Here is a 14,242-nt window from a genome sequence, read left to right as displayed (position 1 = left end):
AATCAATCACAATGCTTCCTAAATACAAAGGATAAAGCCTGAATCCAGCTCAGGGTTAAGCACCTTTAGCATAACTGGTACAGACAGAGCAAGACAAATGCCCATAATTGCCGAAGGGAAGGCATGGATTCCATGAGGATGAATGCCAGAATGATTCCTGGATGCAAATGAAATTACATCCTCTTTCTGCTTTTTATTTATTTAGCTCCATTTGCAAATTTTTAAGAAAAAAAAACACTATTTCAAAAAGTATGGAAAACATAGCTTTGGGAAGTTAAACCACTGTTTCAGTACGTTTCACCTAGGTGTGACCACCAGGGGCCGTTGCAGTACCCCAAACCTCAGACACATCCTCACAGGCAATAGTTCCAGTGTAAATAAAAGCTTTCTTCACAGCACATACTTTGTACAAAGGCTGCAAATGTTACATAAACCAACACAATTCTTCTCCATTTTCCTCTCTCCTTCAAGCAAACTTTGTCCTTCTTCCACCTGACTCCAGCTCACCTGGATGAGGTTGAGTGACTCATTTTATACCCGACCCGGGAGTACTTCCACTGTCACATAATTACATCCTGGAAGCACTTCTGGGTCAGGCAGAACCACCTTAACATGTGTGTGTCCTCTGTCCAAAGCTCCCTTTGGGTGCCCTCATGAATACCGACAGGGCTGTCCATCAGGAGGTGCAATTCCTGCTGATGTACAAATGGAAGCTCTACCCAAGTGATGATGCCATCTGACCTATTAGTGTTTTTACAACACCAAGAGTCAATCCTTTCCTGTCTGCGTGTTCCTGTAAATTCCCAGGTAGGAAAGGAACTACCCCGGCTGAGACACCTGTCCACCCATATCCTTCCCTTATGGCCTCTTGTCCATGAAAGGAAACCCCACCCCTTCATGATCAGGATGCCATTCTGTCCTCCTTGGAACATACATAACAAACATACAGTACATACAGTTGCTAATTCTTATTTGAGTTGTAATCTAATCTAACGTACCCAGAATTCCAGATAAAGCAATTTGCTAGAAGAATAAATACAGTGAACAAAGATGTTCAGTGGCTTGCCTTACGCATAAGCTTTTGACCTAGTGATCAATGGGGAATTACTTTATTAGTTGCTAAGGTTTTCGTCCTTAAACCACAAATATTTCCTGTTCAAGCACCATCTCCCCCTCACATAATCTGTCTGTGGTCCATATCAAAAAATATATATGAAGAAAATTGCACTACAGTTATGAATGTGTTAAGCATCATGGGTTGTGCTTACTATATAATGGCACAACATAAAAGATGTTTGTTTGCCAATATACATTATGGAAATACATCTTATCGATTTTAGCCATATGTGCTTTGTAGCCTACTAAAAATCTTAGCCATACATACATACATGACTTATACTTATGTTTTGTTTATTATTTAATCTTAAAAGTATTTCTAAGCAAGCAAGAAGATATTATATTATATTTATCTGACTTGGTCACAACTTGCTGAGGCAGACTTTGGCTCTAAGTGGCTTTGTCAGTCTGTCTTTCTCAAAAATGCTTAATCCAATCAAGTGTATTAGGTGTCAGAGTCAATTCCGGCAGCACTGGATGAAAGGCAGGAATTACCCCTGGACAGGAAACCACTCCTTATCTCTGTAGCAGTTATAAAACATTTCATGGGTAGATAACTTATTCTGTACCAGTGAAAAATAAAATGGTACGAAGTGGAAACTGGCAAAAAGTCTGTCCCTTTGTTTTATATAATTTTACACATATTCATTTTTTTCATATTAAAACGTTAACCCTGATATTTGTATAAAAATTATCTTAGACACACTAAATGATAAATGACATCCTTAGTCAGTAAATATTTTCAGGCAGACATCATTACCATCCTCCTTCTTTTCATTCCTCTCTTCTTGGTGAGAGTGGTGATGGTAACACATTGTACTGGACTGATTAAGTCCTCTACCATTACCAACTTACAGGAGCTCCTGCAAGAAAAAACTCTGGCACTCCTTAGCCACCACTGTGTAAGACACCTGGAAGCATCCCAACTACATCAGCTAACTACTTGTGATTCAGAGAAGCAGCAGTGCACTAGCAGCTCCTCACACTCACAGTGATCCCAGCAACCCTGCACAGGCCTCAGCTGATTTGGTTAAAATCAAAAAGCCCAAATACCTTGCCTATTCAGGTTGTAATGATTAATACAATGAGCCTTTCAAACATTTTTTAGACCAATGAAAGAGATCATATGGTATGTTTTAATTATTTAAAAGATCTCTCATCTCCTCATTTTGAAATTACATCATACCATTACATCAAGTAATAGTACCATGAAACAATATTTTATGGAAGCCCAGGTCATTATGTCCATGTCGTCCCTCATTTCAGCTTGTGGCAGTATCTCTAGTATTAGACACTTCACAGTAGATAAAGGAGCACCCGTTCATTATCACTACATTATTTATTGACAGAACTTGTATGCATAAGTTTATATTATATAAAAAAATGCTAACTTGAGTTTCCCTTACTCTTTCAATAAGGTTTGCTTTTTTTCTGACAGATGTGCCGTCTATTTAGCTTAGCTTACACTATAGGAATGCATTGCTCCAATAGGAAACATGAGTGCTACATGGCCTGTAATATTGGTGTTACAATATTAGCTGTGTATGTGAGGCTTTAAGTTTGGCCTGTCACTTGCACATCTGAATTGTGCTGAACCATGTTTTAATTATACAGGGTGACACAGAAAAATGGGAACTTTTGAAATGCGTAGTGGCAGCCATGTACAGTTGGCAGCACTGCGGAACAGGGACCTTGAGCTGTAAACAATCTCGCCATTTAGTAATCATGGATCAGTGGAACGGTCAACAGCGTGCTTTCGCCATAAAAATGTTTTACAAAAACAATGATAGTTTGGAAGGTGTGCAGAGGGAGTTCCGATGTTTTTTCAACTTAGGGTGTCATGGTCGGGTTCCCTCGAAAATGCATTGAACAATTTTTCACAACTTCACGAAACCTGGTTTCTTTTTTTATTATTAGTTTTATTGCAATCCATACAAATCAATCAAGTTTTTACAAAAAGAAAAATTGAGTTAAGGACAAATCGATCCCCACCCCTGAGAGAGAGAGCAAGCCAAACGGCGTGATATTTGAGGCTTGTAAACATACCTAAGTTAATAAATTCTCTGTGCTTTATGAGCTTATTTTAAAATATTACTGATTAGATCCAGCCATGTTTTGAAAAAAGTCTGTACGGATCCTCTGAGTATTTGAATTTTTCCAATTTCAAATAATATAACACATCGGTTTTCCACTGACTTAAAAGAGGAGAGTTTGGGTTCTTCCAGTTTATCAGAATAAGTCTGCGTGCCAAGAGTGTAGTGAATGCAATCACAATTTGTTTGTCTTCCTCCACTTTAAACCCCTCTGGAAGAACCCCAAACACAGCTGTTAATGGGTTAGGAGGGATTGTGACACCAAGGCTGTCTGAAAGGTAATCAAAAATTTTTGTCCAGAATAATGTTAATTTGGTGCAGGCCCAGAACATGTGACCCAGTGAGGCTGTGACTTGGTTGCAGCGTTCACCGGTTGGATCATGCCCTGGAAACATTTGGAGATTTTTAGACGAGACAGATGTGCTCGATATATAATTTTGAGTTGTATAATTGTATGCTTTGTGCATATGGAGCTCGAGTGAATTCTCTGCATTGCTGCTTTCCACTCCTTTTCTGATATATTAACTGAGAGATCTTTTTCCCAGTGTCCTCTTTGATCTTTGAAAGGGAGGGATTGTAAAATGATTTTATATATTGTAGAGATGGTGTCTAAGTCTTTGAGATTGAGCAATATTTTTTCCAGCATGGAGGAGGGTGCAAGATGAGAAAAATCTGGAAGGTTCTGTTTAACAAAGTTTCTGATTTGAAGATAGTAAAAGAAATGTGTAGCTGGATAGCTGGAATGTTAAATTTGGAATGTAATTGTTCATAGGATGCAAAGACGTTGTCTATATAAAGATCTCTAAGCAAGTTAATTCCAATTTTTTTCCAGATATTAAAAACTGCATATGTTTGTGAAGGTTGAAAGAGGTGGTTCTCTTGCAGAGGTGCCACATATAGAAGCGTCTCCGTCTTAAAATGCTTTCTACATTGGTTCCAGATTCTAAGTGAGTGGAGCACAATTGGGTTATTAGTATATTGCCGATAAAGAAGTACTGCAGGATTTTACTTCTATTGCAGACCAAGCTTGTATATGTTCTTCTATTTGTGTCCAGATTCTTATCGCCTGTATATTTGCTGCCCAGTAATAAAACTGGAAGTTAGGTAGAGCCATGCCGCCTTCTGCCTTTTGTCTTTGTAGGGTCGCTCTTTGGATGCGTGGATGTTTTGAATTCCAAATAAATGAGGTTATTGTTGAATCTAATTGCTTAAAGAATGATTTATTAATGTATATTGGAATGTTTTGAAATAAAAAGGAACTTAGGAAGAATATTCATCTTAACAGTGTTAATTCTTCCAGCTAGTGTGAGATGAAGGGTTGACCATCTATGCAAGTCTTGCTTAATTTTTTCCATGCAGACGGCAAAATTTTGTTGATAAAGAGCTTTATGTTTACTTGTGATGTTTACCCCTAGGTATTTAAACTGTTCTGCAAAGATAAAAGGTAGGGTATCTAATCTAATATTATATGCTCGAGAATTCACTGGAAAGAGTACACTTTAATTCAGATTAATTCTGAGACCAGAGATATTTTGAAATTCTTTGAGTGCTTTTAAGACTGCAGGCACAGAATTTTCTGGGTCCGATATATACAATGCCATATCATCTGCATATGATGAAATTTTCTGTTCCAGTCCTTCTCTGCTAATCCCCTTTATCTGATCAGTATTCTGACAATGTATTGCCAGTGGTTCAATGGCAATTGCAAACAGCAGCAGTGACAAGGGGCATCCTTGTCTAGTACACAGTCTAGTTTAAAGTAGTCTGAGCAAATGTTGTTGATGCAAACTGAAGCTTCTGGGTTAGTATACAGTAATTTAATCCATGCACAAATATTCGGGCCAAACCCAAACTTCTCCAATGTAGTAAACAGGTATTTCCATTCAATCATGTTGAATGCTTTTTCTGCATTTTCCACAACTTCACGAAACCTGGTTTCAACACGATGGTGCAACATCGCACACTGCAAGGCAATCAACGGCAGCTGTGCGAGAATTGCTCGGTAACTGTGTCATCTGAAAATTTGGTGACATTCCCTGGCCCTCAAGATCACCGGATTTGTCCGTTTGTGATTTTTTCTTGTGGGGCTACCTTAAGAGTCAGGTCTACATGACTCAGCCAAGGACACTGAATGAATTGAAACAAAGAATTCAAGATGAAATTCGTGGTATCCCAGCTGAGATGTTGCAGTGATCAATGGGAAACCTCAACAGCAGATTGGAAGAATGTATACATACAGGAGGACGCCATCTACAGGACGTAATAATATGGATTACTGTCTCTTAAAAGGCAAGTTGAAGTGGTTCAATTGCTGTCAATAAACTTTTTTTGTTGGATTTCTTCAATTTTTATTGGGTTTTTCAAAAGTTCCTGTTTTTTTGTGTCACCCTGTAGTTACAAATAACTCAGTATCAGCTAAAAAAGAATGATCCGTTAGGGATCTGTGTCACTCATAAATAGCTGATGCATTTGCTAATAAATAATGCATTAGGCAATGAAATGTTAATGCAGTTGTTCACATGCAAATCTTAAAAAAGTGAATTATATATTTTTATTTATCTTAAGTATATACTATACCTTATTTATTTTGAACAAAGCAACTATTTTTTATTCATGTAATAATAATTAACTACCATTTTGAGCATTTTGGAATATGGTAGCATTGCCACCATGTGGTGGCTAAAAGTCACAATTTATGATGTCATCAACATGCCAGTGCTGAAGAAAACAAATTTTAAAAGTTATTCCATAGAAGCCATTCACTTTTTCCACATGATCCCATACTGACAGGCCCAAAGTAGCCTCTTCAGTAGCTTCTGCATATTTAAATTAACCATTTTTAATAGATCGGCCTAGAGCCTCCTCCAAGTGGACACCCCTACTGAATTCCAACTAATAATTATATTACCATAATAACATCCCTTTTTCTCCTCTCCTTTCCTATATAGCTATACTGGCATGGCTCTACATGTTCACAGAAAATTTGGTTTTCAAGGGGTGTGGCCACATCTTTTTGCCGAAATATGGCTTTCAGGAAGAGATATGCAGCATGGAAAAGGAGATGCTATGGGATATCAGCATGTCTAATGCCCTGTTACTGTTGAAACATTCGCTACTCAAGTGCAGCTGGCTGTGACAACTTTTTATTTATAAATTCATCCATCCAATTGCTTTATTTATTTTGATAATACACAGTGACAGGGGCCCATTCTCAAGCACAAAATGAACACCACTGGGTGTGATGCCATTATTTTTTGTACACATAATGTATAAAACTATTTGAATAATACATTTTAGCAAACTGGAGTCTCCCCTTCTAGCCAGCTTGTGTTTAAGCAAAATACAAACAGTTTCTCACAGCTTGTGTGGACACAAGTACCACTGAGAGAAATATTGATAACTGATAATCACATGAAAGTGCCTGCTGTGGAGTGGCATTTGTGCATAGATGCAAAATGCAGAAATATGTTGCTCCCAGTGAGCAAGATGTCCTTCTCCACAGGCAGCTCTCTTTATTTGGTTTAGCAGACAAATACAAAAATGGATTGTGTGAAGAGTACTTCACATGCTGATGTATTGGCATTGTAAAGAAAATAAAAATAAAAAGAAAGAACCAAGCCACCATTTAAGGTCTAGTAAATTAGCCCAGAGGGGATGGAAGGTTATCTACCTGCTCCAATTCATAAATAAACAAATCCTGCCTGTAACCACCAGTTCTGTGGGCAAAAACACACTGATAATTAGAAAGGTTAAGGGGCAGTGTACACTCACTGAAGCTAATAGAAAGGACACAAAAAACTCTTAACGGCTTTTAAGAACAATGGTGTGTTGAAGGGCATCTTGAAATGCACAATACAGCAGAATATGCAGAAGATGGGCTACAGAGGCAGAAAATCATGAATGATTCCACACTTGTCATCAAAGAACAAGCAGATGCTGCTGCAGTGGGCACATGATCATACAAGTGGATAATGTAAAAACTGAAAAATGTCACCTGGTCTCATGGATGGACCTAATTTCCTACTACAACATGCAGATAGTAGGGCAAGAATCTGATACAAACAGGATCCATCTTACTATTTAGAAACACTACAGTTTGGTGGTAGTGGTAGTACAATGGAAAGGGGAAGTTTTTTTGGTAATCATTAGGTTCCATAATACCAACTTTTCTAGGTTACCAAAGTTTAGCAACTATCTAGCTGGAAAACTACAGTCCAGAAAAAGACAAGCATATAACACAGACTGTTGGTGCAACTTCACATCAACAAAACTATGCAACTGGTTATTGACTTTAGCCAAAACGAAAAGCCTCTGGGTCCGGTCACTATTCAGGGATTGGATGTAGAGGTGTTCCACTCCTACAAGTTACTTGGGAGTCCACATCAATGACATGTTGAAATGGTCTTAGAACACAGAGGAACTATATAAGAAACAGATTTCTTAGGAGACAGCGTTCCTTTAATGTGGTGGTGACACCCTTAACATCTCCTACAACTTTGTGATGGTCAGAGTGATTTTCTACACTGTAGTGTGCTGGGCTCTTAACATAGCTTTAAGAAAGACCACCAAATCAACAAGTTAATTGAAAGGGCAGACTCAGTTATGGGACAAACTCACAAACAATTCAGGAAAAAGTTATCACACACAAAAAGAAAGTAAAATAATATTTCTTCTCTATGTTGTTACAATCTTAGTTTTCTCATGCTAAGCTTCAGTTACATTCTATACTTATAATTGTTACATTTCTTAGTGTATTCTAATAAACTTATTTATAAGTCATATTATATTACAGTTTGAAACTGCTAGTCTACCGTTACCTTGTCAATTGCAAGGCACAACAAAGACTGCATGAGTGTTTACTCAGAATGACAAGAAAATAAACTAAAACACTGTAGGGGTTAAAGCAGAACATCCTATCATCTATTAAACTGTGTGTGCCATAAATGAATATACAGCCAAATAGTTTAACATATCCAAATAAACTGTTTTCTTCTCTTTTTTTTGGTCTCTTATACATCCCTTTGTGACTTTTTGTTCTTGGTTAGTTTTTGAATAACATGATAATAAATTTTATATTAAAACATTATTTTTCTCAATTTGGGCAAGGGGTTTCACAGTTTCTCAAATAATTAATCTATGACTTTTATTTTGGTGTGTAGGCCACTTAGCAAGAGCTACCTAATAATTTTCAGGTCTGTCAGAGTGCACGCCTGTTTTTGAATTTTGTAAACTCTGCGACCACCACACTAACTGCATAAATGCCTCCATTTCGTGTCTCTAGTTTCCATTTGTGTAGCCATTGTGTGTGGCTGGTCATTGCATGATTCACATTCAAGATGGCTGCACAGGTAAAGTATTTTTTCAACTTTGATTTAAATCAAAAACAGGACCTAATAAACAGATTCTAGTGTTTGATCAAATCACTTTAGTTATCTCCTGGTTATGACTTAGTGCACAACTATGAGTTTAGTGTTACTGTACCATCCCTACTTATTGATATCAGCCTCTTTTTACTGATGTCTGCTAAGTCCAATGATTCTTTTGATGTATCCTTTCAACTGCACTCAGTCACTCCCCTTATGGACAGTCACAATAAGTCTACTCTAATGGCTCTAAGTTCCTAGTTCTAAATCCAAGAGGGCACCTTTGGGATAATGTGGAATGGCAAGTTCGCTGCATGAAAATTCTACAGTAGTGTTTCCCAGCCTTTGGGGTGTCACAACCCAGTTTTTGACACCCACCAAGGACATGTCTTTTTCTGTAAATTTAGTGGAATCATCTGAGCAAGGGGACTGGGGTGGGGTATGATTGTCAAATCAGCTGTGTGGCTTGTGCAATCAGCAAAGTGTCAGAGAGTTAGACGAATCAAGCCCGATTGCCAACACTTATTCTCCTATGAATTAGTACAACCATTAGACTGGTGGGATGGGGTTTCATCCAGAGTTGGCCATGACCCACTTGCAATGGTGCTGCTGTGAATCGAGTATGATTGTCAGATTGATTTGCAATTTTTTAAATCAGGGAATTAGGTTATCTCTGGGATTAGCCACAGCCCACCTGCAATGCTGCCATGAAAATCAGGTTGGGAAATGCATTCTACAGGATTTGCATAGTACTACGTTTGGGGGAAGAGACAGACTAAAATTCTTAAGTTATATTTATAGCACCTTGTTGAATCTATATCTCAAAATATTCTGGCTCTTCCAGAGGCAAAAGGTGTCCCTGCCATTGCAGTATTGCAGTCACTGACAGATGTATTGATTAACTTAGTGTTCTTATCAATATTAAATAAGCTGCAGGCTGTTATGTATTGAGACTCAAGTTACATTTAGTACTCTGACATTACAATCTCCTTACACATCATGGCACATCACTGATTTGCTGAAATATTCTGCATATTTCAGAGATAGAGGGTGAAAAAAGGCTTGTTCGGTTGTTAGGTGTCATCGTCAATATTGGAAGTATAAACTGACCATGATATTTGCTATACTGCAAAGAAGTAAAATGTCCTGTCAGCTAAAATAAAACATCTTGCCTGCCATAGTTTTTTAAGAGAAGAAATGGTATTGTGAAGCAGCTATTAAAATGCTAATCTGTGGGCTGGGCATGCATTTATATGGAGATGCACTTATCTGATAAGCTTAAAATTCTCATGCTTTCATCTCCCATTAAATTTTTTGTTAACCAAGGTTCATGCTCTTCAAAAGTCTCTACAGTTCAAACAGTTCATTGTTGTCTCAGCCCCTACAGTGAAACTATTAAATGATTACTGACTAAAATTAGGTTTCAGCAGATTCTTCTCTTTCTTTCTCTCTCCTTCGTCTAAGTTAATGGCCATCTGGGTCCACACAGGTTGGCCAGCTCCCTACTGACTAGGTGGGTATTGAGGATGAAATTTTTATGGTTGATGCCAAACTGCTTTAGTCACCTTTAGTGACATGCAAGACAGACAACATCCTTATTCTAACCTTAGGTCACATACTGTAAGTATATTCTTCTGATTCTTCCAAAGGTCAAAAGAAATTATCAGAACCCGCAAAATGGAAAAGCTTCATTGTATTTATGATACTTATTTTGAAGTTCCTAGTGAGCAATGACATCACTAGTTGCTCCTTTTTTGCCATTATTACTATTATGATATGATAAACTGAATGTCCTGCTGTCAAAAAGTGAATTAGCCTCCTACTTGCACTCATAAAAGCCTGAATACTTTAAAACAATCTCAGCTAGACATTTTGTTGACAACAATGGACCCATTTTATGGCAGCCCAATCTGTGACAGCAATTTGTGCATTCAGGTATGCGTCTTTCAATGTCATCATCACAGTTAGAAACCAGCTGGCTGACTGTATCCAATGTATTCACGTGCACATGTTATGTCAGCTTCTGTCATCCCCTTTATCAGCGAAGTATGATCACAGTTGACAGAAAATTCTTAGCCAAGGAGATCTGGACCATTCTTTATGATTACTGAGGGTTGACAGTGAAGATAAACAGGAACTCCTGGCTGTCTGGTTTTAGAGCTTTGTAAGTACAAGTATAAGACCTGAAGCCACTGTCATGCATCAAGCCTAAAAAAAAAAAATGAAATAATTATGTTATATGTGTAGGTTATCAGGCAGCACTCCTTGCCAATAATTTGAAAAGAGAAAGTTGTTCTGGTAGCTGCTTGCACATAATTAACACTCAGTCAGTGACAGCATTGTATCTGCAGACAGCACTGTTTAATGCAGGTAGTTACAGTATATATGGACTACGTGTTGTGGGCTGCTGGGGGTTGGTAGGAGGGGATATGCACAATGCAAAAGGAGAATGGTCAAAGGTAAAGGTTTAAGTTGCATTGTGAAGGATATAAGATGTGCTAGAAGGATTGTCTAAGGAAAAAAGACCTGCAGGCTTTTCATTCACGGAAGTGTCACAAGTACATTGAGAATTTTCTGTCAACTGTGGTAACAAGCAGATTATTGATAAAGGGGATGCAGCGAGGAGTTCCTATCTATTTTCACTATTAACTCTCAATAAACTCAAAGAATGGCCCAGATCTCCTTGGCCTTGACACCAGGTCTCAGGGCCACAAGCTCAAGATATATTGAGATGTGCAATAAATATAGCAATTAAAACACTATACTGTATTTACACAGTGCACAAGCAGGCAGTCCATATTCCTAAATATGTAGGTTTTATTTTTTTTTTAACCGATTATTCTAAATTGGCCCCATGACTGGGCCCTATGATAGACTGTCACCCTGCCCAGGGTTGACTGCTATCTTGTGCCAGATGCTGTAGGGCTAGCACCTCTATAACTGGATTTGAGAATTTTATGCTGAATTTTTTTTACTCCAAATCCAGTAGTTATTTCCAAAAGGAAAATCTCCTTATGAAGAAATAAGAATATAAAAGAATATAATGGTTCTTTCTTTTTGTTTGTCCCTTTATTTATATTTATTCTTCTGTAATCCAACCAAGTCAGCATTTTCTTAAACCCTAGCTGAACACTGTCCTGACAGCACTAGGCTAAAGTTCCAAATACCAACAATCCTACTCACTTACATCCATGACTAAGTTACAGTAGTCACATAGACATTATCAGGGCCCAGAATTAAAATCTAAACCCTGGTATAATGGGACAGCAATACTGTGCCACCATACCATGTTTATCTATAACCCTTATTTTAATGTATTATTAATTGTCAGCAACATCCATCCATCCATCCATTTTCTAACCCGCTGAATCCGTTTACAGGGTCACGGGGGTCTGCTGGAGCCAATCCCAGCCAACACAGGGCACAAGGCAGGAACCAATCCTGGGCAGGGTGCCAACCCACCGCAGTGTCAGCAACATAAAATGTATAATTATGCCAATAATGAGGTTTTGAATTTGAATGAGAAGTGGATAGCTACAGGACTGATGGATTTCCAATATTAAATGAAATCAACTATGGCTTGCTGATAGACTCAACTGCGGTACACCAGGCGAGTCATCTTTGAGTCTTTTTCACAAATCTGCAGGTTCAGAATCCGATCAAAGATATAATAATCCTATGAGTTTCAACAAGCGGAACTGATCCTCAATGGATAACAATCTGCTTCCCTAATCCTTAGCAAAGTGAAGTGTAGAGTTGAGAGCAGATAGTTTATTCCACTCGTCAATTTACAGTAGAGAGTAGCAGGTAAGGGAAATCCAGTGCCAAATGTGCAGGAGCACATCTCTGAAACAAGAAAATAGGGTTTATATATTCAACTTTTTCATTTTCCAAACTTCTTTTTCAGTAGAGAGTCACGGGAAAACAGCCTGTTCCAGCAGCCCTGAGGCACATACCAGGAACTGACCCAAGATTGTATGCAAGCATATTTAATATTATTCATTTCAAAATATACAATATAGAAAACCAAACAAATATACATATTACTTCTTGTCACTTATTCAACATTGCTTCTTTGGTTTTGTCTGGAGCAGCCAACAATAGAGTTTAAAATGAGTAGCAATTCAAACCGATATGGCTGCAGCTTTATCCTGTAAAAATGCTTCCTGAACACCCAAAGCAAAAATAAGATAAATAAACCCTTGCCCCATCACTGTGATGCAAATTATTATTTCAGAAATGACATTGTCACATATCACAACTTCGCTTCCTAGCATCCCAAGAGTAATCAGATTGTTCCTATCCAGACGCAACCAGCAGAGGAAGTAATAGGTGGCAAATAATTCATAATCTTATGATTATGAGCAAGGATAATGAACGCCAGGGTCCCTTGTGCATCCCAAAATTCTCATAAATCCATTCGTTCGTCCAATGTCATCACATTGCTCTCCCAGGAGACAGACATGGCACTGTCAAAGATTTATTTATAGTGTGAGATACCTATGTTGTTTCACTTCATTGAGCTCTTTCTCCTGGATTTGGGACATAAAGGGCTGGAAATCTGTCTAGGAATGATATAAATCATAAAGCTGTATGAATGGCATGCAAATTTAAGTTTTAATTTACAGCCATTCAGTAACATATATTAAGCAAAAAATTTGCTTGTCTATGACAAAATAAAGGTTAAAAAAATAAACTTTTTCAGGGACCATCACTTTCTTTGACAGTGACAGGGCCTAGATTCAAACCTGCTCTGGAGCAATGAGGTAGCAGCAGTAGCAACTGTGTCACCACACGGACCTGATGATTTTCAGAAAAAAGAAAATGATTCACAGAGGTTACAGTCCTGCATAGGGTTACAAGGTGAAGGTGAAGTAGGAATGGAATATGTGACCATCTGATATTATGGTCCCTTCATGAACTTAGCCAATATAGGCTACACTAACTGCTAAATCTTTAGCCCTCTTGTGCTGAATGAAGCCATAAAATTTTAATCTAGTGCTGCCAGATTGGGTTTCTTTAATTTCATATGCATTGTGGATATACCATAAAGAGTCTGGGCTTGCTCCCAAAATTACATTCACGTACTCTGATTGTCAATAATCCAGCCTTTTTATTGTTGGTAAACCACATATCCTAGTTGTGTTGGTCGTGTCTAGTTAATTGTGACTCTTGGTGATGTTTTTAATTAAATCTGGGCTCTGGAAATTCCAATGTCTGATGTCTAATTACCTATTTTTTATTCTATTTGTTACATTCTCTCTCTTCTGTAGCTAGCTATCATATTCCTTGAAATATGTGGCATTTACTGTATTTACAGTATGCACTTTTGCCCTAAGCATCCTACTAAACCATACCTTTTCACTCATTATGGCAATGTCAATTATCATATGGATCTCCACTCTCCTCCTGCCTCAAATACTTCTAATGTTGTACTTGTCTAGCTGTTGATTACTAACTATTCTTTATTTGCTAGTATGATATATTTAACTGACATTTTTTATCGTAACAACCAATGATTTATACAGGAAAATAATGACTATTAACAAGGTTGCACAAACTTTTGCATCCCACTGTAAAAACAGCACATTGATTCATCAATTTATTGTATTACTAGCAAAATACCCGCGCTTCGCAGCGGGGAAGTAGTGTGTTAAAGAAGCAATGAAA

The sequence above is a fragment of the Polypterus senegalus genome, chromosome 12 (genome assembly GCF_016835505.1).
Source record: "Polypterus senegalus isolate Bchr_013 chromosome 12, ASM1683550v1, whole genome shotgun sequence".
Taxonomy (NCBI): Eukaryota; Metazoa; Chordata; class Cladistia; order Polypteriformes; family Polypteridae; genus Polypterus; species Polypterus senegalus.
Note: the sequence above shows the minus strand (reverse complement) of the source record.